Here is a 26,146-nt window from a genome sequence, read left to right as displayed (position 1 = left end):
CACACAGAAGGCATTCCTGAAAATGTGACAAATCAAATATTCCAAATCCAAACAACAGATTCACATGTTCCTAGATATTTTTCCAATTATTATAAAATCCTTAATTACACCTCATCTTTGTAATGTAATCATTGTAAGCTTTACTACACACTTGCCATACTTAATTTCCTGTGTCAGTGCAATTACTTCATCCACCAGTGAACAAAAAGTCAGGCAACATAACCAATGAACCCAATGAACTGTCTAACCCAGTAATGTTAGACATATCCCTAATCAGTTTCCTGTCAAGGATATGAAGTTTGGGACCTCCAGCTGATACAAAGAATAGGAAACTCCTAAAAAAGATACTGAACAGGGCAGCCCTGGTGGCTCAGCGGTTTAGCGCCACCTTCAGCCCAGGGCATCATCCTGGAGACCCGGGAGTCTCCCAAGTCAGGCTCCCTACATGGAGCCTGCTTCTCCCTCTGCCTGTGTCTCTGCCTCCCTCTCTCTCTCTATGTCGCTCATGAATAAACAAATTAAAAGAAAAAAAAAGATACTGAAGAAATAAAATACAAGTCTGAAAGAATAAGGAAGTATATGGAGAATTGGGAGAGTCAAGTAAATGAGCGATTGGGGGAGGGGGCTAAGAAAAAAATGTGGGGAAATTAAGTTATGAAGTTGTACAAAAATCAACTTCATAATAAAAGTTTGCAGCAGTGTATACAAAAGCAGTATCTAAAAAAGGAGCGGGGGAGGGAGGAGGGACATGAAAATTGTCTCCTAGGAAGGATGAACAAATGGCACACACTCAATTCCTGAGGCAGGAGTAAGTGGAGGCAGAGGACAGCAGACACGAGGGTACGTGACTTAGTAAAGTGTTTAACTGATAAGAACTTTTAACACATATGTAATTAACATGGTTGTTTCAACATGATAGAATTATCAAATGTGAGGTTTGTGTTTTGTTTTTTGCTTTTTTTTTTTTTTTAAAGATTTTATTTATTCATTCACGAGAGAGAGAGAGAGGCAGAGACACAGGCAGAGGGAGAAGCAGGCTCCATGCACCGGGAGCCCGACGTGGGACTCAATCCCGGGTCCCCAAGATCACGCCCTGGGCCGAAGGCAGGCGCTAAACCACTGTGCCACAGGGGCTGCCCTGCTTTTTGCTTTTATTCCCTCACGCTCTTCAGACTTTTTAACAGAATATGTTTAAGTTCATAATCAGATGAAAAATATATATAATATCTTTAGAAAGCCTTCCATCAAATAACTAGTTGGTTTTAAGTATTTAAAAGTAAGCATTGGGGCACGCCTGGGTAGCTCAGTGGTTGAGAGTTGGCCTTCAGCTCAGGGCATGATCCCGTCTGGGGATTGAGCCCTACATTGGGTTTCTAGTGAGGAGTAAGCTTCTGTTTCTGCCCCCCTGGGTCTCTCATGAATAAATAAATAAAATCTTTAAAAAATGAAAAAAATAAAAAAAGCTTTGGTGATCTGAAAAATTCATTTATACAGAACAATATCTCCTAAGACATCAAATTAATGAAGTATTTTGTAACGTTTCCAACTTAGCTTGCCTTTAACAAGCATTAAACACCATTGCCCCACTTTCAAAATGGTGCTTTGTTTCACAGACTCTAGCTCTAAAGGGTTTGTTATATTTAATCTTTTTAAATATAAAGATATTTATTTATTTGAGAGAGAAAGAGAACAAGCAAGGGAAGGGCAAAGGGACAAATAGACGTCTCACTGAGAGAGCTCACGGGGCGGGCGGGGGGGGGGTTCAATCCCAGGACCCCGAGATCATGACCTGAGCCAAAGTCAGACAATTAACCAACTAAGCAATCTAGGAGCCCTGGAAACTGATTTTTAAGCTCACTCTAACCAGTATATATGACAGGTACAATTCTGTTTTGCTCACCTCGTATCCCTGTTATCTGGTACAATACTTAAGCACATAATAGGCATTTAACATAGAAGTGCAGAATTTAAGGTACAAAATAAAAAGGATTCAAGTAGGGGATCCCTGGGTGGCGCAGTGGTTTGGCGCCTGCCTTTGGCCCAGGGTGCGATCCTGGAGACCCGGGATCGAATCCCACGTCAGGCTCCCGGTGCATAGAGCCTGCTTCTTCCTCTGCCTGTGTCTCTGCTTCTCTCTCTCTCTCTCTGTGTGACTATCATAAATAAATTTAAAAAAAGAAAGGATTCAAGTAAAATTAGACAAAATGATAAGACGGAAGAAAGATAAGATATGCTGGAATTCATGTCTAAACCAGTAATTCTCCAAGGGTGGTTACACACTTGGGAACTTGTTAGAAATATATATATACTCTTTGGATGCCTGGGTGGCTCAATGGTTGAGCATCTATTGAAACATATATTCTTGCGCCCCATTCTACACTTACTGAATCAAATTCAGGGGGCAGGGCCCAGAAATCAGTTTTAACAAACCAACAGGTTTTAGAACCTTGCCCTAAACCAGGGCCAAGGGCAGCCCAGGTGGCTCAGCAGTTTAGCGCCATCTTCAGCCCAGGGCGTGATCCTGGAGTCCCATGTCGGGCTCCTTGCATGGAGCCTGCTTTTCCCTCTACCTGTGTCTCTGCCTCTCTCTCTGTGTCTCTCATAAAATAAACAAAATCTTTAAAAAAATAAAAATTAAAAAAAAATAATAAACCAGGGCCAACTATGATGAAAGACCAAATCCAATCTCCTGTTTTTGTATAGCCCACAAGCTGAGAATGTATTTCACACAGGAACATTTACAACTTATTTGATAACAGGGAACACTAACTTTAAATTCCCCATTAGGCAAAATACTGTATTTATGAGCCTCCCCATTCTATTCTTATTAGACCCGAATTACAAATAACTGCACCAACTATCATTATTTTTAATTCCACTAACAGAAAATTGACCTAATATCCTCAACTTCTCCTCTTCACATGCAAAACCTAAAACAATTCCAATCTGGCTTTTTAGAGAAAAACTTGCTGATTCCAGATTTGAATTTGGGAGGCATTATCAAGGAAAACAATCAAATCTTTCTACACTACCTTGATCTGAGACAAAATACTCTCTTAAGATACAACATGAGTCTAATAACATGTAATAATTTCCATGTTTTCTGGTGTCTCAATTAATTGAATAAATGTACTCAGAAGTCCCTTCGAAGTAACCAGCTGAGGGGCACCTGGGTGGCTCAGTGATCTGCCTTTGGCTCAGGTCATGATCCCGGAGTCCTGGAATCCTAGGATCGAGTCCCACCATTGGGCTCCCCACGTGGAGCCTGCTTCTCCCTTTGCCTATATCTTTGTGTCTCTCATGAATAAATAAAATCTTAAAAAAAAAAAAAAACAAAAAAAACAGCTCAAAGACCACAAAAGAAATAATCAACAACCTAAACTTTGAATAAACACCAAAGTCACTAGAAAGGAAACTAGCATAAATAGAATAGGAAAGGGAGTCTTTTCCTACTCCTTTTTTTCAGCCTAAATTTTCTTATTTTCCCACTTCATAGGCTCTGTATCCAAGCTTGGGATCCAAGACAACCAGGTCAAAATCATGCCAAGGAAAACAATTCCTCTGATATGGCTGGCCAATCAATATGGGTCTAAAGTGTTCAAAACTTCTATGATTGATCAGTTACAGAAGGATAAACTGAAAAGAGCCAAAATATGATGATACATCAATTTTGTATGCAGTTCTAAGTACTGGAAGTCAAGTATTCCTCCAGATTTCGCCAGTTACTGTAAATAATATTCTACATGCTCTGGAATAAACAAAGGTAAAGGGCAGAACTGCTGACCTTATTACCTATTATCTACCACCTTAGAGAAATTTAAGTGTGAGTTCTAGGACAATGAATGACTACAAAGGTACTGGATTTCAAAAAGTAGTTACTGTGCCTTATTAGATATGGAAAGAGCTTCAAGTAGAATGTACTCTATGCACACTATATTAAGTTACTTCAGCAACTTTTTGAGGCATGTTCTTCATCTGAAAAGGAGTTTGAGTAGGTCTAAGACTCCTTCCAGGACTGCTCATCATAAAACAATTTTCAGGGCAAGTGACTCCAAATAATAAAGAAAATTATGAAAAAAGAAAAAAATGGAGAAAAATCATACCAGAATGTAATGTGATGAACTGACTATTCATCCAACAAATAATTACTGAATATCTATGTGCCAGGCACTTTCTAGCTACTAGAGATGTATCATTGACTTAGGATCTTGAGTTTGATCAGATGAATGCCACTAACCTAAAATTTGGAGGACAAAAATCAAAGCATTTGAACAAAATAAGTAAAACAAAAAGAAAAACACACCAACAGTGTAAAGGTAACTGACAGACCATCAATACAAAAAAGGAATGGCAAGAGGAAAGGTGGGACACCAGAGTGTGTAATTCCTGACAAAAAATTAAAAACATTGCAAGTATAGCTATTCCTAAACCAAATATACAAGAATTCTAATCCATTTCTACTGCACTTGACATCTGTGCTTGCTAGAGAAGACTGGAGATCAGAATGAAATTCTATTAACTAAAAGAAACTGAAAAAGGAAAATTCCATTGAATTATACCATAACTAAGTAGATTTCTTAGAACAAAATCCAGTCTCCATCTATGAAGCACAATAAATAACAAAGTTAGGGAATCCCTGGATGGCTCAGTGGTTTAATGCCTGCCTTTGGCCTGGGGCGTGATCCTGGAGTTCCAGGATCAAATCCCACATCAGGCTCCCTCGTGGAGCCTGCTTCTCCCTCTACCTGTGTCTCTGCCTCTGTCTCTCATGAATGAATAAATAAAATCTCTAAGAAAAATAAGTTAGACCTAAGAGAGACTTTAGAAATGAGCTAGTCCAATGCCCCTCACTTGATACAACATAAGCTTCTAGACAATAGCAATCTCCAGAAAAATGCCTGGTACACAGATTCCCAATAAATATTTGTTGAATGGATAAAAAGCAAACTAATGATTAAAACAGATTATCAGTAATGCTAGTATTAAGACTGGAACCATAACTCCAAGATGCTGCTCAGTAAGAGATAATGACTATATTCTGTGCATTTGTGTGTGTATACATTAAACTCTGGAATCGTGGTCTCTCCCAAATTTTAATCAAGCATCTGAACTTTTTGCTACTTTGCCTGGAATTTTTGGCAGTGTGGCAAAACTGAAAAGTGAGAATATCACTGCCTAACGGTAGGACTCAAAACGCAAAGTCTCTGATCTCCCCTTTCCCTGAAATGAAATGCAAAGAACTCCCTAGCTGAACATGCAAAGTATTTTTTGAGCTATTCTAATGCCTAGTTTCCACCACTTATTCAATTCAATCATAACTTCCAGAGTGGATGATCTAGGATTTTTTTTTTTTTAAGAAAATGGATTTTGAAAAAGCTCTACAGGTGATTCTGAGACACAGCTGAGTTAGAAAAATCATTGTTAGACAGTGGCTAGAAACAGAATTAAAAATCCATTTGCTCAGGACGCCTGGGTGGCTCAGCAGTTGAGCATCTGTCTTTGGCTCCAGGGCCGTGATCGGGATCGAGTCCCACATTGGGCTCCCTGTGAAGAGCCTGCTTCTCCCTCTCTCTGCCTAGGTGTCTGCCTCTCTCGAGTAAATAAAATCTTAAAAAGAAAAAAAAAAAGATCTTTGACAGATCTTGTGCCACATTAAGAAAGCTCATAGATTCTACATTAGCAGGCTTTCCCCGCAGCCTCAATACACAATTTAACACAGTGGACCAAGAGAATTAAAAGAAATAAACACCAAATAAAGGTGTTTATTGCTATTTCATTTATTCCATAAAATTGAGCAATACTACAAAAGTGCAAAATGAAACCCTCAGTTTTCAGAACTTTTTGTTGAAATTACACAGATTTTAAACTAAGCTAAATAAACTTCAGAATTTTCAAACTGAGATAATAGTTCACATAATACTAAATGTTCATTTATGAGATGATTTAAATAAATTACTGGGAGACAAATGCCTGGATTTTACATCTTTTAGGAACGTTATGTTGCCTAACATTATTTTAGTCATAAACACACCCACCAACTAAACTATCACCCAGAACATGTTGGGAGACATATGGAAGAGGAAGAACCTACTTGCAGCAAAGCTTTTAGCACCTCGCTGGGTAACCAAAGTGTTTCCCAAATTGCAGATAATTGTCATATTTTTATTAAAATCTTAGTCTAAAGCTACTCTGGTTCATGAAACAAAGTTCTGTATGTTTTGTTTTGTTTTGTTTTTAAATAATGATCAGTGTCATTTCACTAATGTGGCACCATAGTTGAAACATCACTGGTTGACAGACCTCAATCCCTCATCTGTATAATGGAGAATTATTTATGCAGTAATTGAAAACATGTGGGAAAAAATCCATCTTCTTATAAATCTGCTTGAAAGTCCAGTAAGACAGCATTAACAGTAGTATTCAGCCTTAACTGCATGAGAATCACCCATAATGGTTTTAAAATAAATCTTTGCTCAGGACCCATATCAGACCTAATCAGTCTTAGAGAGTAAGACTCAGGCATCCGTATTCTCCCCCCCCCCACCCAACCTCCCCTAAGAGATTCCAATGTGCAGTCAGGGTTAAGGGTCAACGCATTAACCCTTCTCCAAACACTAATGTTAGAGCCTATACCAAGACAAGAATTTAGGAACAAACATGACAGCTCAAAAAAAAGGGAAACTAAAATATTTTTCAATTTTTAAAAATAAAACTTAAAGCTTTAGAAAACATACCAGCAAGGGAGGAAATATTCAGGCTATTATGAAACCATCACATTATTTTAGAATTAAAAACAACAACAACAACAAAAAAAACACACCAAAAAACAAACCCAACTAGCTCAAGAATCACAGAAAGAGATCCTTTACTAAACTGCCCCAAAGACTTACAAGAGGATTGATCCTTTGACACCCCCCCCACATTTCAGACAACTTTAACCTAAACAAAAATTGGTTTCAATATTAAAATTCTGTAACTGAAGCATAAAAACTTCACTAAAGTTGACCTTATCAAATAAAAGCAAGCTGAAAGAATAGTTGCTTATGTCCAACTAAGAATTTAACCAGCAGTCACGACATCCATTTTCAAAAACTGTAAGGTGCATTATTTATACCAGGTCAAAAAAAAATTATCTCTGAAGAGACATCCACGAAATCCCTCATCTTCTTGAGATGTCAGAATACTTATTTCAAGATCCTGAAAGAAAAAAAGATGCAAAGTGAATCCTACTTGAACATTCCATCGATAAAACAAGAGAACTATGGAACACCAACAAGAGATTACAGTAATTCGGTTAAAGGTAAAATCTGCCCTTCAAAGTAACTTTCTGAAGAATTTAGATTCTCACATGCCCTGTTCTTGCCGTTACTCAAACCTTCCAGAAATTTTCCCTCTCAGAAACTACAAAGGTCAGCGAACAAAAGGAAGAAATGGCATGAGAACATGAAGATAACAGGTTAAAAATTCCAAGTCAAATGTCCATGAAAAAAAAAAAAAAAAAAGGATAACAGGTTAGGAGGAAAAATTACTCCAAATGCCTTTTTAAAACAGAAGAAACAAAACATAACAAACATTTTGAGTTCACCCATGGAACACCAATTCCAAATACTTCTGATTTTCACTCTATGCAGACACTGGAACAATAAACCTTAATCTTCAAGAACTTGAGAGGCATTTGCTGAAACCAAAATGGCAGCCCACTGAATCAGACCAGTGAGATCTAAAGGAGAGTTTGCAGTCTCTATTTTTAAATTCAAGTGTACGGATTAAGAATGCCAAGCTAGTCATAGTTCAAGCTAGTCATGGTTAACGAGTCCTTACTATATAATCACTAAGAGTAGAGATAATGAGCTCCAAGACAGGGTTAAGTACCTGCTGAAAAGTTTCCTAATCAATAAATACAGCCCAGCCCAGATTCTTCCCCAAAACTGAAGGTATACAAACGTTATGTAGATTTAGGAGGCTCATGAGTTTCCAGGGAAAAGAGGCTACAGATATTTCCTTCACTGGGCTCAAAATAAGGCACGAATATTTACAACTACAACTCGCTCAGTTAAATTCAAAGACAATCTGAAGAAATTACACACACCTGTAAACTGCACCGTGGAAACTCCAATAAACGTTATTCCTATAGAACTTTCAAAAAAATACACTTAGTTTAAGCAAGTTCTATTGGAAGTCTTAAAAAAAAATTCCCGTGTAAATTCCAGTCGCCACAGAAGTCCCTACAAAGATTACAAAAGAACGTATACACCTGCTCCGTAACTTAACCTAATATTTTACAATGAATGAAAAATAAGCAATTTACCGAACCGGAAGCCTCGTACCACACGAATCTGAAGGGTCCCTATCAACAAGCTCGCACAGGCTAATATTTTCTCAGAAACAGTTAAAAATAGAAAGGTGGTGGGTCCAAGTTAGCTTGGAGGCGATTTCTGCATCAAAACATCTTTCGGGGCTTTGGCCTTCAGCAAATGAAGGGGGGCGAAGGAGGTGTAGGAGGCCGATAACCGGGCCCAGGCTCCCAGGCCACAGGGCTGAGGAGAAGCTGCCGGTTATCGCGGGAGGGTGGGGGGGAGGCGGACAAGTCGTCGGGCCTGATAGCCAGGCGTAGCCGAGGCCTAGCTCTGCTGCTCCAAATCACTCCACCTCAGTAATGGCGTTTGGTGTCAAGTGGAACGAGACTGGGGAGGAGAGCGGCCGTGAGTTCGCCGAGCGTCGGGCTGTAAGCCCCAGGGCCGAGGGCGAGTAGGCCCCGCCGCCGACCCGGCCCCCAGGCGCCGCTGCGGGGGCTGCACGCCGGGCCCGGAGACTCCATCCTCCTACTCGGCCCCAAACAGGACTGGAAGGGGGAGGAGGGGGAGGGACGAAGCCGTCAGCCATTTTCCCTTACAGTCCAAAACACACAGACACGCTCCCGGGACGCCGGCTCGACACACAACACAGCTCCGCGCCCCCACCCGCGCCGTGCGCGCTCGCCCAACCAGGGGCCGAGGAGGGGGAACCGGAAAGGCCCCGGCCCGGCCAGCCGCCGGCCAAGGAAGAAACATTGGGCTCTCACACCCCCCTCGGCCTCCTCCCCTCACTTACATCCAGCTGTTGGCCCGGCGCGGCTAGCTACTCACCGCACGACACAGGCGTCTTCTCCTCACAACCAGGGCACGCGGAAGCAGCAGGCAGCTGCAAGACTCAGTCCCAGGGCAAGGGCGACCCTGGGTGCATCCCAGGCCCGGGGGTGACTGGCGACAAAGTGGGTCGAGAGGCAACTGGCGTGAAGACCAGGGAGCTACACAGGGGGCGCCGGAATTCGCCGCTCGCCGCGCCCGCCTCCTCCTCCTCAGCCGGCGGCGGCGGCGGCCCTCTTCCCCCTTCGGGCCGGGGTTCTCGCTGAGCTCAGACGGGCTCCGGACGGTGCGTTTCTCCTGCGTCACCTCCTCCTGCTCCTCCTCCTGCAGCGGCGGCTTCACCTTCCCCTGGTCGCCGCCTCTTTACCCGCTCTGGGCCTGATCGCTTTGCTGCGGGTCGCTCCTTGCTCCCAGCACCGACCGGAACACCAGGGGCTGGGGCGGCCGCCTCCCGGGAGAGAGGCGGCAGCGGCGGGCTCCCGCGAGGCCTGTGAGGGGAGCAACGCGGGGAGGGGCCCCGCACGGCTGAGGCCCGGACGGGCCGGGTACTGAGAGGTTGCGGCTCCGGCGGCAGCGGAGACTAGCTTCCGCAGCCGCGGATGCCCGTCCTCGCCAATATGGCGGATCCGGCAAACCAAAAAAAAAAAAAAAAAAAAGAAAAAAAGAAAAAAAGGAAAAAAAAACCGCTCGGCCAGTGGCGGCGGCGGTAGCGGCGGCGGCAGCAGCACTGGAGGCGGTGGAGGCAGCAGCGCGGCGGCGCAGACTCCCACTAGCCCCAGCGCCGCCCAAAGCCGCGAGGATCCCGCCCCCGCCAAGCCCCGCCCCTCGAGGCCCCGCCCCTCAAGGCCCTTCCCCTCCTACCTACACCCCCCTCCCCCCTCCCTTCCTCCTCCCTCAGCTGCTCCTGCTGCTCCCTCCTATACCCAGAGCCAGGGAGAGTTGGGCGTGCTACTGGGAAGCCGGGCCAGGCGAGAGACGTTTGGAACCCGGGGAGCTGGAGTGGGGGAGGGGAACACAATGCGGTAAAGACTGTTCACGCAGGACCGTTTCTTCCGGCCGGCCCGTTCAGGATCGCGCTACGACCGGCAACGGCGTTCCAAACCGTTCATATCGAGAACGATGTGAGAGCAGAGGTGACACGAGGACAGGGAAAAGTGGGGGAAGGGAAGTCCGGAAGGATCTGGCAAACGCCAGAGGAGGAGCTGGGAGTTCAGGACTAGCAGAGTGTGTGGCCAGGACAGGGTTAATCGCGCAAACCGCAGCTGCGTCGCTCAGAGTTTGACTTGGGCCGCTTGTTTTTGTTCCATTGTGAACCGTGGCCCCGCCGGCGAGTGCCCGGATGATGACGTCACCAACCCCCCCTTTTTCCGGGATTGTGGGGGGGAGGGGTAGCAGAAAGACAAGATCTCTAGACCACGCGCTGAGCGGTCGCACCCGCAGTGCGTGGGGGTTTGGGGTGGGGGCAGAGCTAACCCGCGTCACTTGGCGGGTGAGCCAGCCAGGCCCACTGGGCGGATACTTGGGGGTGGCAGCAGTGCGAGGTCTTCAGGGCCTGGCCACCTGCTCCTCGCCGATAGGGGGAAGGTGTGGCTATCTATTGCGGGGTGGGGGGGAACATGGTCGGATTGGGGAGCTCCCCCCCACTCTAAGAAGCAGGTGCTCTAAGAAACTAATTCACATGATCCTGTAGCATCAGTACCTGAAAGCACTTGGGCTTCCTCACAACCGTATTGACTTTGACCGCCCTTTGACCATAGGAGCTCTTAGAACAGCAAAGAAAAAATTATAAAATGCCACGGAAGGCATAGGGACAAAGCAGTTTCAACAGCAAGATTAGCCTCTTTTGCCAAATCATCAGTCCAGTTCTGTGTTAGAACCAGGAAAACCCTTAAGAACCCATGACATCCACTATGTATGTCATGGGCTATTTTCTACAGGTTTATATTCCAAAAATGAAGGTTATCAGGCTAATTTCAAATAAACGGTGTGCTTAGATCAATTCTATACAACCTACTTTCAGTGCCCAAATGGAGAGAAAAGAAAAGCAGTTCCAAATTTACCACAGATTTCCTTTTGACTTAAAAATGCTTCTGGACACTAAATTTGAAATCGTAGCAAACCCTTGTTAAATAAGATTATATTTTGTATGGAAAAGAGTTAGACTTAGTTATGCTATAATTATGTTAATTTGTAATACAGTTGTTAAAATGGAATCCAAACTAATTCGGGATGGCAGCACATTACTAGTATCTTTAAAATCATTTCTCTATACATTACTGGACTGTTTTCACCACAAAAATTATATAATAAGGTATTCAAGAAAAAATTCATAGCCCTAATAATTCATAGCACATTTTACCTTGTTTTTATAATTATTTCCATGAATGGCTTTTCTTCTCCATTAGCTTATGAGCCTCTAAAGAGCAGACACTACCATCTGTGTACACTGTAGGTTTGTTAGCCACATGATTTTACTTAATCCTCAGAACTCTGTGAGGTAAGCCAGAACATATATTGCTATCACTAATTTTAGATAAAGAAATAGGATAAGTCATTTACCCATGATCACCAGACAGGATTGGAAAGTGTTTAACACCTGTCTTTTAGGGATGCCTGGGTGGCTCGGCAGTTAAGCATCTGCCTTCAGCTCAGGCAGGGTGTGATCCTGGAGTCCCGGGGTCGAGTCCCGCATCGGGCTCCCTGCATGGAGCCTGTTTCTCCCTCTGCCTCTGCCTCTCTCTCTCTGTGTCTCTCATCAATACATAAATAAGTAATTAAAAAAACACCTGTCTTTTAACCCTATCAAAAGTGCAGTGTTAACAAGGATGTCCACTCTCACCAATTCTATTCAACATTGTACTTGCGGTTCAAACCACAGGAAGAGAAAGAACTGAAAGACACAAAGGTAAGAAAGGAACAATTAAGCCACCTCTATCCCCCTTTGCAGATATAGAAAATCCTGGGAAATAAACTACAGAAAACTAATAGAGCTTAATAAATGAGTTTAGCAAAGTTGCAACATATAAGATCAATAATAGATCAGTTATATTTTTATATGCTAGCAATCTGAAATAAAGAAACCAATTCTATTACATCAAAAATAATAAAATAGTAATGAATGAATTTAACAAAAGAATTTAACAAAAGAAGTGCAAGATTTGTACAATGAAAACTACAAAACATCATTAAAAGAAATTAAAGATGACCAAAATAAATGAAAAAAACAGGCCGTGTTCAAGGATTAGAAGACTTAATTTTGTTAGATAGCAATACCCCCCAAATTGATCTTCAGAGTCAACCTGATCCCTATCAAAATCCCAGCAGACTTTTTAGCAATAAGCACATGAAAAGAAACTCAACATCACTAGTCTTGAGGGAAATGCAAATCAAAACCACAATGAGATACCACTTACCACCCATTAGGATGGCTATAATTTTTTTTTTTTTTTTAAGAAAATAGAAAGTGCTGGCAAGTATGTGGAGAAATTGGAACACTTGCAAACTGCTGCTGGGAATGTAAAATGCGGTAGCTGCTATAGAAAACAGTTTGGCAGCTCCCCACAATCTAAACATAAAATCACCCTATGGACCAGCAATTCCACTAAGTATGTACCCACAACAACTGAAAGCAGGAACTGAAATACTTGTCATCCTTGTTCATGGCAGCACTATTCACAATAGCCAAAATGTGGAAACAATCGAAATGTCCAATAGGTGAGTGGAAAAACAGATGTGGTACATACACACAATGGAATATTATTCAGACTTCAAAAGGAATGAAATTCCAAGACATGCTACAACATGAATGGACCTTGAAAACACTGTGCTAAGTGAAAGAAGCCAGACTCAAAAGGTTACATATTGTATGATTCTACTCATAAGGTACCTATAAACAGACTAATTCATAGCAAGCAGAATAGAGGTTACAAGGAGCTGGGGGAGGAGGGAATGGGGAAGTAATTGTTTAATGGGTAAGATGTTTCTGTTTGGGATGGTGAAAAAATTCTGAGGCTGAAAACTGATAACTGCACAACACTGAATGTGCTGCTCAAAGCCAATGAACAGTACACTTAAAAATGGTTAAAACAATTGCTTTCATGTTTTATATATATTTTACCATAAACTTTAAAAAGTGGGGGTAAATTGTTTCATATGGTTTAGCCTATAAATGGCACTCCCACCAGCAGTTCTAGGGGGACTTAGTCTATCAAGTCAAACTCACCAGCAGCTCACTCTTTCCTAGCACAAAGCTACCATGTGCACCTTGGCTCCCAGAGTGGGTGTGGCCTACAGGACTGCGCACTTTTGACACCTTCCACTCAGTTAATGGGCTAGGCAATGAACAGTTTGGAGTTAAAAGAAGAGGCTCAATGCCATAGTGCAAGCTCCTTAAAGTCCATACAGTCCTGGCCTTCCTTCTCATTTCCTTCATTTTGGTTTCTCACTCTTTTTCTTTAAAAAGACTTATTTGAGAGAGAGAACATGTGCCTGCATGAGGGTGGGGAGAGGGGGAGAGAATTCCAAGAGGTTCCTCCCCGCAGCAGGGAGCCCCACTTGGGGATCGAACCCAAGACCTTGAGGTCAAGACTTGAGCAGAAATTGAAAGAGTGACCCTTAAATAACTGAGCCACCCAGGTGCCCCTTGGTTTTTCTTTTCCTTTTTTTTTTTTTTAAAGGTTTTATTTATTCATTCATGAGTCCCAGAGAGGGAGAGACAGAGAGGCAGAGACACAGGCAGAGACACAGGCAGAGGGAGAAGCAGACTCCATGCAAGGAGCCAGATGTGGGACTCCCCGGGTCTCCAGGATCACGCCCCGGGCCAAAGGCAGGCACTAAACCACTGAGCCACCCAGGGATCCCCCCTTGGTTTTTAAAACTGTAATTTTTTTTTTTAAACTGTAATTTTTTACTTCCTGGTTCTGTCTTGGTAAAGCAAAGCCTTATCATATTCCATTTCCTCATAAAATCTCCCACTGCACTCTTATTTGTCCAACCAGAAATGCTTATTAAGTATACTCATTGTTTACTAGGACATTTATCTTAAAGAACAGACAGAAAGTGAAAGAAGTCAGAGAAAGACAAATACCATAGGATTTCACTTATATGTGTAATCTAAAAGCCAAAACAAAGCAGAAACAGACCCATAAATATGGAGAACACACCAGTGGTTGCTAGAGGGATGGGGGTTGGGGACAGGCAAAAAGAAGTGGAGGGGGAGGTCCAGTTTTCCAGATATGGAATGAGAAAGTATAAAAGTATGGGATAAAAGGCCCAGCATAGGGAATACAGTCCACAGTATTACAATAGCGTTGTATGATAACAGATTATAGCTATACTTGTGGTGAGCACAGCAAATTTATAGAATTGTACAATTACTGTGTTGTCCACCTAAAACTAAACTAACATTGTGTATCAACTATATTTCAATTAAAACAAAAAAGGGGGATCCCTGGGTGGCTCAGTGGTTTAGTGCCTGACTTTGGCCCAGGGCGCGATCCTGGAGTCCTGGGATCGAGTCCCGCGTCGGGCTCCCGGCATGGAGCCTGCTTCTCCCTCTGCCTGTGTTTCTGCCTCTCTCTCTCAGTCTCTATGTCTATCATGAATAAATAAATTTTTAAAATCTTAAAAAAAAAAAAAAAAAAAAGGACAGGCCTTCCTAAATTGATACCACTTAATACTTTCAGGGCCACACATTCCAAAGTTCTAGAGACAAGGGATTAACTGCTTCATACTTGTGAAAAGGTCTTCTGGGTTAATGCCAAGCAAATATAAAATTGCTAATATGTATACTAGAGAAGGCTTTGTGATTTGAATGGAATGAGGAAAGTCCACAATGACTTACCATCTTCAATATAAAATATGGTAAGGGATGTCTGGGTGGTTCAGTGGGTTAAGCGACAGACTGACTCTTGGTTTCTTGGTTTCTGTCAGGTCATGATCTCAGGTGGTTTTGCACAGTGGGAGTCTGCTTGAGATTCTCTCCCTCCACCCCTCCCTAGACTCACGCACGTGTGCTCTCGCTCAAAAAAACTAAATTGATTAATCAATCTTAAAAAAAAAAAATGTCTATCCCACTGTGGGAGAATCTCTCTAAAACTGACCTATTCCCAGCCAAGGACCTGTACATCAACTTCAGGGTATTATTTCACTCCTTTTATTCTAGAGTTTTAGAATCTCCTGGGTTTTATTTAAAATTTGAAGGGTTCTGTTTCTATTAGGTTATATTTTATATAACCTACCATAGGGCAAAATAATCTGAGCCTTTTATTTTTACTTCAAGTCTTACTTACTTCATCTAGGCCTAAGAAATACACATTTTCCCAGTTGGAGAATGACAACTATGCCTCCTTGGAAGCCTGGATCTTCTATTACTTTTATGGCATAGGCAAGTAGCTTCAGCATGACTTGAGACATGGCCCAATGCTAGTTCTACCAAACTAAGAGCTCCTTAACAGTGGTATAGCTCAGCTCTGTCTTGTGTGTGCCAAATGTTCCAGGTCTTATCTAGCTAAAATCTAAGCCTCATGATTTAAATGTGAACCGGCAAAGTCAACCTGATTTTCTCAACCATTTTTACAATAAAAATTGCACTGCAGTCACCCAGACCAACCATTTCGTAATTCAAACGCCAAGCCAAATTCTTACTACATTCTCTCCACATGCTTGCAGCCTGGTAAAACCTCAGTTCCATCTTGCTTTCTGCCTTAGCATACCCTCCCTATTTCTTCATGGCCAGCCTGGAAATTTTGTAGTAACACAAGTTTTTAATTTTTCCTTTTGCTAAAGTTTCTCCAAAGTCTACTCTAATATCATTGCTTATGCCAGAAAAAAGTAATCAGTTTTAAGCTCCAAGATTCTGATCACCAGTTTCAACAGGTGTGTGGGAGGGAAGTGGTTCCCCCCCCATCACCAATTAAGTTTCTGACACCAGGTGGGTGTCCTACAATTCAACTTAATTCTGACACTATCCACCCAGAGAAGAGCATCACATTCCACAAGTTAAGGGATCAAGTCCCACCAAGAGTCCACTTCACTTTAGATGCCAAACTGCAATTCCAGATTGTTACCTATGCTTCTGACAAACCAGCTATAGATTGGAGATTGGAGATTCCAATGACTCCCACCTTGCGTTACAGATAAGGGCTTGGTCCTACAAGAATGCCCCCCTCACCCTACTTCAGATGTCTATAGCCAATCCAGGATGTTACTGATGCTTCTGAACTAATGGCTATAAATCAAAGGTTCCCATGACACCAGCCCTAGGTTCAATTAATTTGCTAGAGTGAGGGATGCCTGGATGACTCAGCAGTTGAGTGTCTGTATGCCTTTAGCTCAAGGCCTGATCTCTGAATCCCGGGATTGAGTCCCACATTAGGCTCCCTGCGTGGAGCCTGTTTCTCCCTCTGCTTGTGTCTCTGCCTCTCTCTGTGTGTCTTTCATAAATAAATAAATAAAATCTTTAAAAAAAAATTTTTTTTTAAAGGACAAAACTCAAGAACAGCCAGATGAAGAGATGCATAGGGATGGGTATGGGTAAGAGGCACGGAATTTTTGTGCCTCTATCCAAATGTGCCATCCTCTCATATCTCCATTTGTTCACCAACCTGGAAGCTCTCTGAAGCCTCTCCCTTTTGGGTTTTCAAGGAGGCTTTATGATATAGATGGGATTAACTTAATCAATGACCACTGGTGATCTATTGAATCTCTAGTCCCTCTTTGCTCCCCAGAGATTAAGGGTGTGGGAGTAACTGAAAGTTCTAACCCTCCAATCATATGGTTGGTTCTCCTGGCAACCAGCCCCTATTCCTAGGTGCTTTCCAGAAGTCACCTGGAGACTTGTTCATGACAGAAGTCATTAACATTTACCCAGTTGTGGTGGAAAGAGGGCTTGTTATAAATAAGACACCAATTTCACCTTTATGGCTCTGAAGCAATAAAGTTTTAGGAAATATGGACAAAAGGCCAAATATTATGAAAAAAGATGCTCCTACTGCTCTTACTGCTCAGGAAATTCCAAGGATTTTGGGAGCTAGCTAGCTATGAGCCAGGAAACTTGGATGAAGATTAACGATAGAAGTATATTTTGGTCATCTGAATGACCAAACATATATATTTCTTATAAATCACAATACTGCAAGCTCATAAATATGCTCATTTGCTACTACTTCATGTACTACAACATAATTTAGAATTTATTAAATTAGGGATGCCAGAGGGGCTCAGCGGTTGGGCATCTGCCTTCGGCTCAGGGCGTGATGCCAGAATGGCGTCCTGCTTCAGGCTTCTTGCAGGAAGCCTGCTTCTCCCTCTGCCTGTGACTCTGCCTCTCTCTGTCTCTCATGAATAAATAAATAAAATCTTAAAAAAAAAAAAAAAAAAGAATTTACTAAGTTAGAAAATGGTATTCAGACAGAACAGGTCTTGAGTTTTATACTTGACCTATCATTGGATTTTTAAAAAGGCATCAGTCAAATCAACAGTATAAACAAAATCATAATTATTTACAGTCTTGTCTCTCAATACAGTTCTTCTGAAATTTTAGTAAGATTTGTTAAAATACTAAACTCCTACATCATTCTTAACTATTAAGGTAGCGTCTCTAAGGCATTTGAAGAAAGCACAGAATGACTTGAGGGCTCTGTTTCACACAGAGCTTTCTAGAATCAATGGAAGAAGGGCTAATGGTTCAAATTAAAGAAGCAACCCAGGGTGACACTACTACAGGCTACTGAAGTTTGAGAGTCACTTCCTTCAGGACTTCTAACAAAGAATTCATATGGTAATATATAATATACAGTTGGCCTTGGAACAACAGAGTTTGGGGACATCAACCCCCAACACAGTCAAAAATTAATGTAAGGGGATCCCTGGGTGGCTCAGCAGTTTAGTGCCTGCCTTCGGCCCAGGGCGTGATCCTGGGGTCCCGAGATCAAGTCCCACATCGGGCTCCATGCAGGGTGCCCGCTTCTCCCTCTGTGTCTTTCATGAATATATAAATAAATAAAATCTTTAAAAAAAATTGATGTAAGTTTTAAAACTTGACTCCCCAAAGACTTAACTAATGATAGCCTACTGGTGACCAGAAGCCTTACTGATAACATAGTCTGTCAGTAACATATAATTTGTTAATGTATTATATACTGTATTCTTACAATCAAGAAAGCTAGAGAAAATGTTATTTTAAACTAATCATTAAAAAGAGAAAAGAGAGGGATCCCTGGGTGGCACAGCGGTTTGGCCCAATCCTTTGGAGACCCGGGATCGAATCCCACGTCGGGCTCCCGGTACATGGAGCCTGCTTCTCCCTCTGCCTGTGTCTCTGCCTCTGCCTCTCTCTCTCTCTCTCTCTCTCTCTCTCTGTGTGACTATCATAAATAAAAAAAAAGAGAGAAAAGAGGGCAGCCCGGGTGGCTCGGTGGTTTACTGCCTGCCTTCGGCCCAGGGCCTGGTCCCGTGGTCCCGGGATAGAGTCCCACATCAGGCTCCCCGCGGGGAGCCTGCTTCTCCCTCTGACTGTGTCTCTGCCTCTCTCTGTGTCTCTCATGAATAAATAAATAAAACCTTAAAAAAAAAAGAGAGAGAAAAGAGAAAATACATTTATAGTACCGTATTTATCAAAAGTGATCTATGTAAAAAGGGACCAGTGCAGTTTTTAAACATTTATTTATTTGAGAGAGAGAGAGTGTGTGCCTGCACAAGTAGGGGCAGGAGCAGTGGGAGAGGGAGAATCTCAAGCAGACCCCTCACTGAGTGAAGAGCCCAACCCAGGGCTCCAACCCACCACCCATGAGATCATGCCCTGAGCAGAAATCATAAGTCAGACAAGTAACAGACTGGGCCACCCAGGCACTCCTACATATATTACAATACATATAATTACCTTATACACATAATGTAATTAATTGCTATTTCTCTAAATATACTCTGCAATTCAAACTTTTCACAAATACAAAAAGGCTTTCTTTCAATCACATTTAGTGAGGTTTCTATTTTTTGTTTTCATTTATATTTGTCTTCTAAGCATTTCATTTTTGACTTGCTGGAAACAGCTATTCTTTCTCAGCTCTTGTGTTTTGCCTCTTTTAGGTAAAATTTATGTTTTTTTTTTAGAAAAAATACAAATGATTTGTCAACTATATAGCATCAGTTTCTCCCTTCTTTTTATTTTTGGATTCTTTTCAGGACCTCTTGCTTCTTCTTGGGTTGATCTAGGTAATGCAGAGGACATCCCTGCTCCCGCTCTGTTCTTTGGTTTTCAAATTCGAGTAGCGGTTTGCAGAAATGTGTTGTTTGTGGCTGCATTGTTCACTTGGTTGGCTAGAGGGCTGGAGAAAAACTACATTGTTTCCAAATCAGCCAATCTTTTCTGCTTTATCAAGTCCTTCAACAAATATAGGACTGTATACCAAAATAGCGATTTATAGTATCTTTTCAATGTGTACTAGGAATGCTAGTGTAACAGGTGGTATAACCAGGCTGTTCCAAGCCTAACATGGACACCAGATGCTTAAACAAAATAAAACCTGCATATGTGTCACAAAAAACATTATTGTATATGTAATATAACATTACAAAATGGCAAATAGAAGGAATTTTCCTTACATCTATCACCAAAACCAATGATCTCTATCATTTTTGTGTATTACCTTCCCGATTTTTCTTATGAATACTCCTTTAAAAAATGATAGAAATAGGGGCACCTGGGTGGCTCAGTTGGTTAAGCATCTGCTTTTGGCTCAAGTCATGATCCCAGGGAATGTGATGGATCCCAGGGAATGTGATGGAGCTCAGCAAGAAGCCTGCTTCTGCCCCTCTGTTTCTCAAATAAAATCTTTTAAAAAATTTTATAGAAATAATGTAACCAAATTAAGAATGTTTGGAAAATTAAGAAACAAAAACAACCCCTATAATGCTAAAATGTGATTGTGGGGATCCCTGGGTGGCGCAGCGGTTTGGCACCTGCCTTTGGCCCAGGGCGCGATCCTGGAGACCCGGGATCGAATCCCACGTCAGGCTCCCGGTGCATGGAGCCTGCTTCTCCCTCTGCCTGTATCTCTGCTTCTCTCTCTCTCTCTGTGACTATCATAAATAAATAAAAATTAAAAAAATAAAATAAAATAAAATAAAATAAAATGTGATTGTGGTATATTGGCTAAAATGGATTGTGGTATATTGTGGCTAAAATGTAATTTTGATATATTTTCCACCAATCTTTTAAAATTCTATTTCTTTTACTTATTTTGAAAAATAGTTGATATGAATACATATCCATTTTTAAAATATTTATTCACTTCAGGGACAGCCCCGGTGGCGAAGCAGTTTAGTGCCGCCTGCAGCCCGGGGTGTGATCCTGGGGACCCGGGATCGAGTCCCACGTGGGGCTGCCTGCATGGAGCCTACTTCTCCCTCTGCCTGTGTCTCTGCCCGCCCCCCTCTCTGAATAAATAGATAAATAAATCTTAAAAAAAAAAAAAGACTAGGGATCCCTGGGTGGCGCAGCGGTTTGGCGCCTGCCTTTGGTCCAGGGCGCGATCCTGGAGACCCGGAATCGAATCCCACGTCAGGCTCCCGGTGCATGGAGCCTGCTTCTCCCTCTGCCTATGTCTCTGCCTCTCTCTCTCTGTCTCTCTCTGGATGACTACATAAATAAATAATAAAAAAAAATTTAAAAAAAAAAAGACTAAAAAAAATATATATTGATTCACTTCAAAAAACATTCATTCATGCTATTTATTTTCTGTACCTTGCATTTTGTCACTTAAAATATCTTGCAAATGGGGACACATGGATAGTTCAGGTGGTTGAGTGGCCGACTCTTGGTTTAGGCTCCACACTCAGTGCTGAGTCTGCTTGTCCTTCTCCCTCTGCTCCTCCAGCCGCTTGCTCACTTTCTCTCCCAAATATATAAAATCTTTAAGTTTTTATCTTTAGATTTTATTTATTTGAGAGAGAACAAGCTGGGAGAGGGGCAGAGGGAAAGGGAGAAGCAGGTTCCCTGCTCCATGCAGGGCTTGACCCTAGGACCCTGGGATCATGACCTGAACGGAAGGCAGACACTTAACAGACGAAGCCACCCAGTCACTCCTAAAAAAAAAAATATATATATATATATATAAAATATCATATATACATATATAAATATATAAATACATATAAATATAAAAATACATATAAATAAAAAAAGACAATCTTTTTCAACAAACTTTTTTGTTTGGGTTTTCTTCTTTTATTGAGGTATAAACTAATAATACAGTAATGTGGGTAAATTGCATTAAAGAGTATAGCTTGATGAATTTTTTTGGCTTGAAACATTGTTCTTTTTAAGTTTTTATTTAAATTCCAGTTAGTTAACATACAGTGTTATAGTCTCAGGTGTACAAAATAGTGATTCAGCAATTCTATACAACACCCAGTGCTCATCACAAGTGCCCTCCTTAATCCCCATCACCTATGTCACCCATCTCCCCACCGACTTCCCCTCTGGTAACCATCGAATCTGTTTCTTAGTTTGCCTTTTTCTCTTTGCTCGTCTGTTGTTTTTTTCTTTTTTAATCTGGCAACTATTGACTACTTGCTTCTTTTTTTTTCTTTTTAAGATTTCATTTATTTATTTATGAGAAACACACAGAGAGAGGCAGAGACACAGGCAGAGGGAGAAGCAGACTCCACGCAGGGAGCCTGATGCGGGACTCGATTCCGGAACTCCAGGATCACGCCCTAAGCCAAAGGCAGATGCTCAACCGCTGAGCCACTCAGGCGTCCCAAACTCGTTTGTTTCTTAAATTCCACCTATGAGTGAAATCATGGTATTTATCTTTTTCTGACATTTATTTTGCTTAGCATAATACTCTCTAGCTCCATCCATGTCGTTGTAAATGGCAAGATTTCATGCTTGATAAATTTTTACATACATATATTTGCCAGTTTTAACAATGTTAATTTGTTAATCATGTTTAACAATTTACCAGTTATCCTGTTAAGCACTGTTATAAGAACTACACAGGTATTAATTCCTTTAATCCTCATAATAAACCTGTAAGTTAGGCACTATTATCATCCCATTTTAGAGATGAGGTAACTCAGGCACAAACAGAGTAAGCATTTGGCCAAGGTCATATGGTTTGTAAACTCAGAGCCAGAATTCAAGATCCATGCAGTCATGCCCCAGCATCTGAGCACTTAACATTCCTCTAACTACATGTAAAGATAATCATGGAAGTGGTTTAGCACAGTGTCTGACGCACACTAGTACGTGCTCAATAGCATCATCATTTTTACTATTATCATCACAGTTTCACTGAATCTGGGGTGCCATCAGTTGTAAGACACATCATTATTTTAAATGATACTAAGAAAGAAAACAGTCAATCATAATAATTGAAGACTATATTTAGTGTTGAGGACTCATTCCAATTTCAGGACACCTGGGTGGCTCAGCGGTTGAGTATTTGCTTAGGACATGATCCTGGAGTACTGGGACCAAGTCCTATATTGGGCTCCCTGTGGGGAGCCTGCTTCTCCCTCTGCCTATATCTCTGCCTCTCTCTCTCTCTCTCTCTCTCGAATAAATAAATCTTAAAAAAAAAAAAAAAGACTTGTTCCAATTGCAAAGATCTGAAGATGTAAAAAAAAAAAATGTGCTTTGAAGAACGAATGAAATTCAGTATTGTATTTAGTGCTGTTTAATAGCTTTATACCATATATGTACTGAGGGCTGCTCCCTATTATTCAGTCCTGACTCCTTTGAACCATAAACCTGGGGGATCCCTGGGTGGCTCAGTGGTTTAGCACCTGCCTTCGGCCCAGGGCATGATCCTGGAGTCCTGGGGTCAAGTCCCGCATCAGGCTCCCCGCATTGAGCCTGCTTTTCCCTCTGCCTATGTCTCTTCCTCTATGTGTGTGTGTGTGTGTGTGTGTGTGTGTGTGTCTCATGAATAAATAAGTAAACTCTTTAAAAAAAAAAAAACTGTATGAACCATAAACATGCATCTCCAACTGCCTACCTAATGTCTCCACGTGGATGCTCACAGATCCTCAAAAATCATATGTCTAAAACATAGTTCTCAATGGCCTTTCCCATCTTGACATACAGCAACTCTATTCTCCCAACTTTTCAGGCCCCAAACCTTGGTGTCAACAAATTCTTTTCTTTTTTTTTAAGATTTTATTTATTTATTTGAAAGAGAAAGCACAAGCCAAGGTGGAAGGGTAGAGGAAGAGGGAGAAGCTGAGCAAGGAACCCCACTTGGGACTTGATCCCAGGACCCTGGGATCATGACCTGAGCCCAAGGCAGACACTCAACCACTGAGCCGCCCAAGCACCCTGGGTCTCTACCTTCTATATAAATCCAGAACTCAGCCTCTTCTCAGCACCTGCACTGCCAATACAACTATTCCACAGCATGGTGTGGCAAGGTCTGCTGGCTGCTCACCGACTCCACACTTTCCTCTTCTTCCTGGGCACACAGTCCTCAGCCTCTCTTGCAGGTAGGTGTGGCCATATGGAATGTGAGAACAAATTTCACATTACCATTTCCAGCCTGTCCGTGTAAACCTCCCAAGCATACTCTTATATGCTTTTCTCCCCTTGCAGCTTGCTATAACAGAAGTGGCTCCAAACCCTACTCCTAAGGATGACCTTAGTAGCCCCATGTCAAAGAAAGCAAGGCCTTAGTCAGCCTGGGTTTCTGAATGACAACATGGAGGGCTGTCCCCATGACCTGTTTACCCACACAGCATGGGAAGATAAGCAATAAAGAAATGTTTCCTGTTTGAACCAGTAGACGATGAGGAAAACGGTATCAGAGGATAGAAAGATGGAAAGAGTCTTGTTAAACAGCAGATGCTACCTATAAAAAAAAGAAGTAGGGCCAAGTGTCTCCAGAGCCTCCAGCTTTTGCAAAGGATATAGGAAAGCAATGTTAGTAGTGCGTATTGATGGTTCCTTGCTCTATTTAGCAAAGTGTTACAAGGAAGAAAAAAGTTCAGGCAAGAACTGGTTGGTTGAGTTGTAAAAACAAAATGAGAAATTTGGGGATACAAGATTAGAAAAGCTGACTGCGGGGGCGCCTGAGTGGCTCAGTCAGTTAAAAGCCTCCAACTCTTGGGGATCCCTGGGTGGCGCAGCGGTTTGGCGCCTGCCTTTGGCCCAGGGCGCGATCCTGGAGACCCGGGATCGAGTCCCACATCAGGCTCCCGGTGCATGGAGCCTGCTTCTCCCTCCGCCTGTGTCTCTGCCTCTCTCTCTCTCTCTGTGACTATCATAAATAAATAAAAAATTAAAAAAAAATTAAAAAAAAAAAAAAAAAGCCTCCAACTCTTTATTGGCTCGGGTCTTGGTCTCAGGGTGGTGAAATCAAGGCCCACATCCAGCTTCGCACTGGACATGGAGTCTGCGTGAGATTCTCTCTCTTCCTCTGCCTTTCCCTCTGCGCTCTCTCTTGCTCTTTAAAAAAAAGAAAGAAACAGAAGCTGACTGCTTCTGTATCCCAAATAATAAAAGACTGAAAAAGGCTTAGTGTCACAAAGGTGTAGAACAGCTCCATCATGATACTGTGACCCTGCCTATCCCCACGTAGGACACATAAACAGAACATCTACAGTCTCACCCAACTCATGGCAGAATCTTCTGTGATTCCTCCTGGAAGAAAGGGGTTAAGGACAAGGAGCTGCTACAGTGTTGCTTCTCCACCCCTAACTCAAGGGAGACTGCCAGAGGGCTGTTTCTTATCCATCTCCCTAGTTTAGGGGGAGGGCAACTCTCTCTAGCTTCCCCACTACCCCGCTAGGATCCAGCCACCAGCTTCCACGGCTTTCTATAAAACTGCTCGGCAGTAGTTTAGAGTTGGCTTCTCCACAGCACTATGGTGGTCTGTCATTTGGCATGTTCAGTGCTACCCTGTGTAAAACTCCGTAAACGGGACTCTGCCCTAAAGTGAAAATCAAATTGAAGTGAAATCAAATCAAATTGAAGAGGTGGTATCCTTCTCATCTAAGCCTGCTGTTTGAGATAGCATCAAGGGAGACACCACTAGTTTCAAAACGGAGCAGTACAGGAACAAGGAAGCAAATAAGTAAGGTAGCCATCACAACCACATCTAGGAAGAGAATGTGGGCAAGGTCTCAAACAGAGAGATCAGAGGCCTGCTAAGGTTTGGATGGAACTGATCACCAAGGAAGTCAAGATCTGGCCTGGAAAAGCTGCAAGGTTTAAAACAACCCTTGGGGGCACCTGGGTGGCTCAAGTCTGTTGGGTGTCTGCCTTCAGCTCAGGTCATGATCCCAGGGTCTTGGGACTGAGCTCCACATTAAGCTCTCTCCTCAGATGGAGGTCGGCTTCTAACCCTCTCCCTCTACCCCTCCCCTGCTCATGCTCTCTCTCTCTCTCTCTCAAATAAACAAAATCTTTTTTAAAAAAAATTAGGTAAAACAACCCTTGAGCAAGAAGCGATCTGGGAAAGCGGAGTCTCCAGTCCCCATCATTAACTCACTTCTATCATTTCCTTCTTGCCGCCCTCACACTCTCCATGCCAACCAGGCTCCTTATCATTCCTTGAACATGATAAAGCACATTCCCATCTCAGATCCTTGGCCTCTGCTGGTTCCTTCTTGTCCCTGAAACAAATTTCTTTTCAGATATTTATGAAGTATTTCACATTTATAGATTTCACATATTTATAAGGACATCAGGGATGGGAGTCCTAAGCACACAGAAGGTAGCTGAGAGACTGTAGGTTTCTCCCTAAAGCTCCCACTCCGACAGGCACCAGGTTCACCAGAAGCCAGGCAGAACCTAACTGCCCTGCCACCTACTCATGCAAGGACCTCAGGGCCTCCACGAAGTGCACCAAATGATTTCCAGGAGTTGCTAAGGGCTGTCACCGTGTGCCCAGGAACAAGTCCCATCCAACAGTCTCCATGAGACTCTACTCTCGGCTGGATATCAGACACTGCAGCCACTCTGAGGACTCCCTGAGGGTATTGGTACCTCCAGCTTGATTACAGTAGTTCCACCTTGGTGG

The 26,146-nt window shown here is 42.4% G+C and overlaps 1 protein-coding gene across 9 annotated transcripts in view; it reads right to left on the bottom strand.

Moving 5' to 3' along the window:
- USP9X (ubiquitin specific peptidase 9 X-linked) overlaps window positions 1-26,146 on the bottom strand; it is a 482,011-nt gene that overhangs the window by 138,730 nt on the left and 317,135 nt on the right. Inside the window, exon 1 of one of the 9 annotated variants that reach the window (XM_026012224.2) lies at window positions 9,126-9,903. The exons of 7 other annotated variants lie outside the window; for them this stretch is intronic. The gene's annotated coding sequence lies outside the window, so the exon portion shown is untranslated. Of the gene's footprint in view, window positions 1-9,125; window positions 9,904-26,146 lie in introns of those variants that run through there. One more of the 9 variants, XM_026012222.2, reaches the window with a different exon arrangement.

The sequence above is a fragment of the Vulpes vulpes genome, chromosome X (assembly GCF_048418805.1).
Source record: "Vulpes vulpes isolate BD-2025 chromosome X, VulVul3, whole genome shotgun sequence".
Classification (NCBI taxonomy): Eukaryota; Metazoa; Chordata; class Mammalia; order Carnivora; family Canidae; genus Vulpes; species Vulpes vulpes.
Note: the sequence above shows the minus strand (reverse complement) of the source record. Positions and strands in the feature narration are given on the sequence as shown.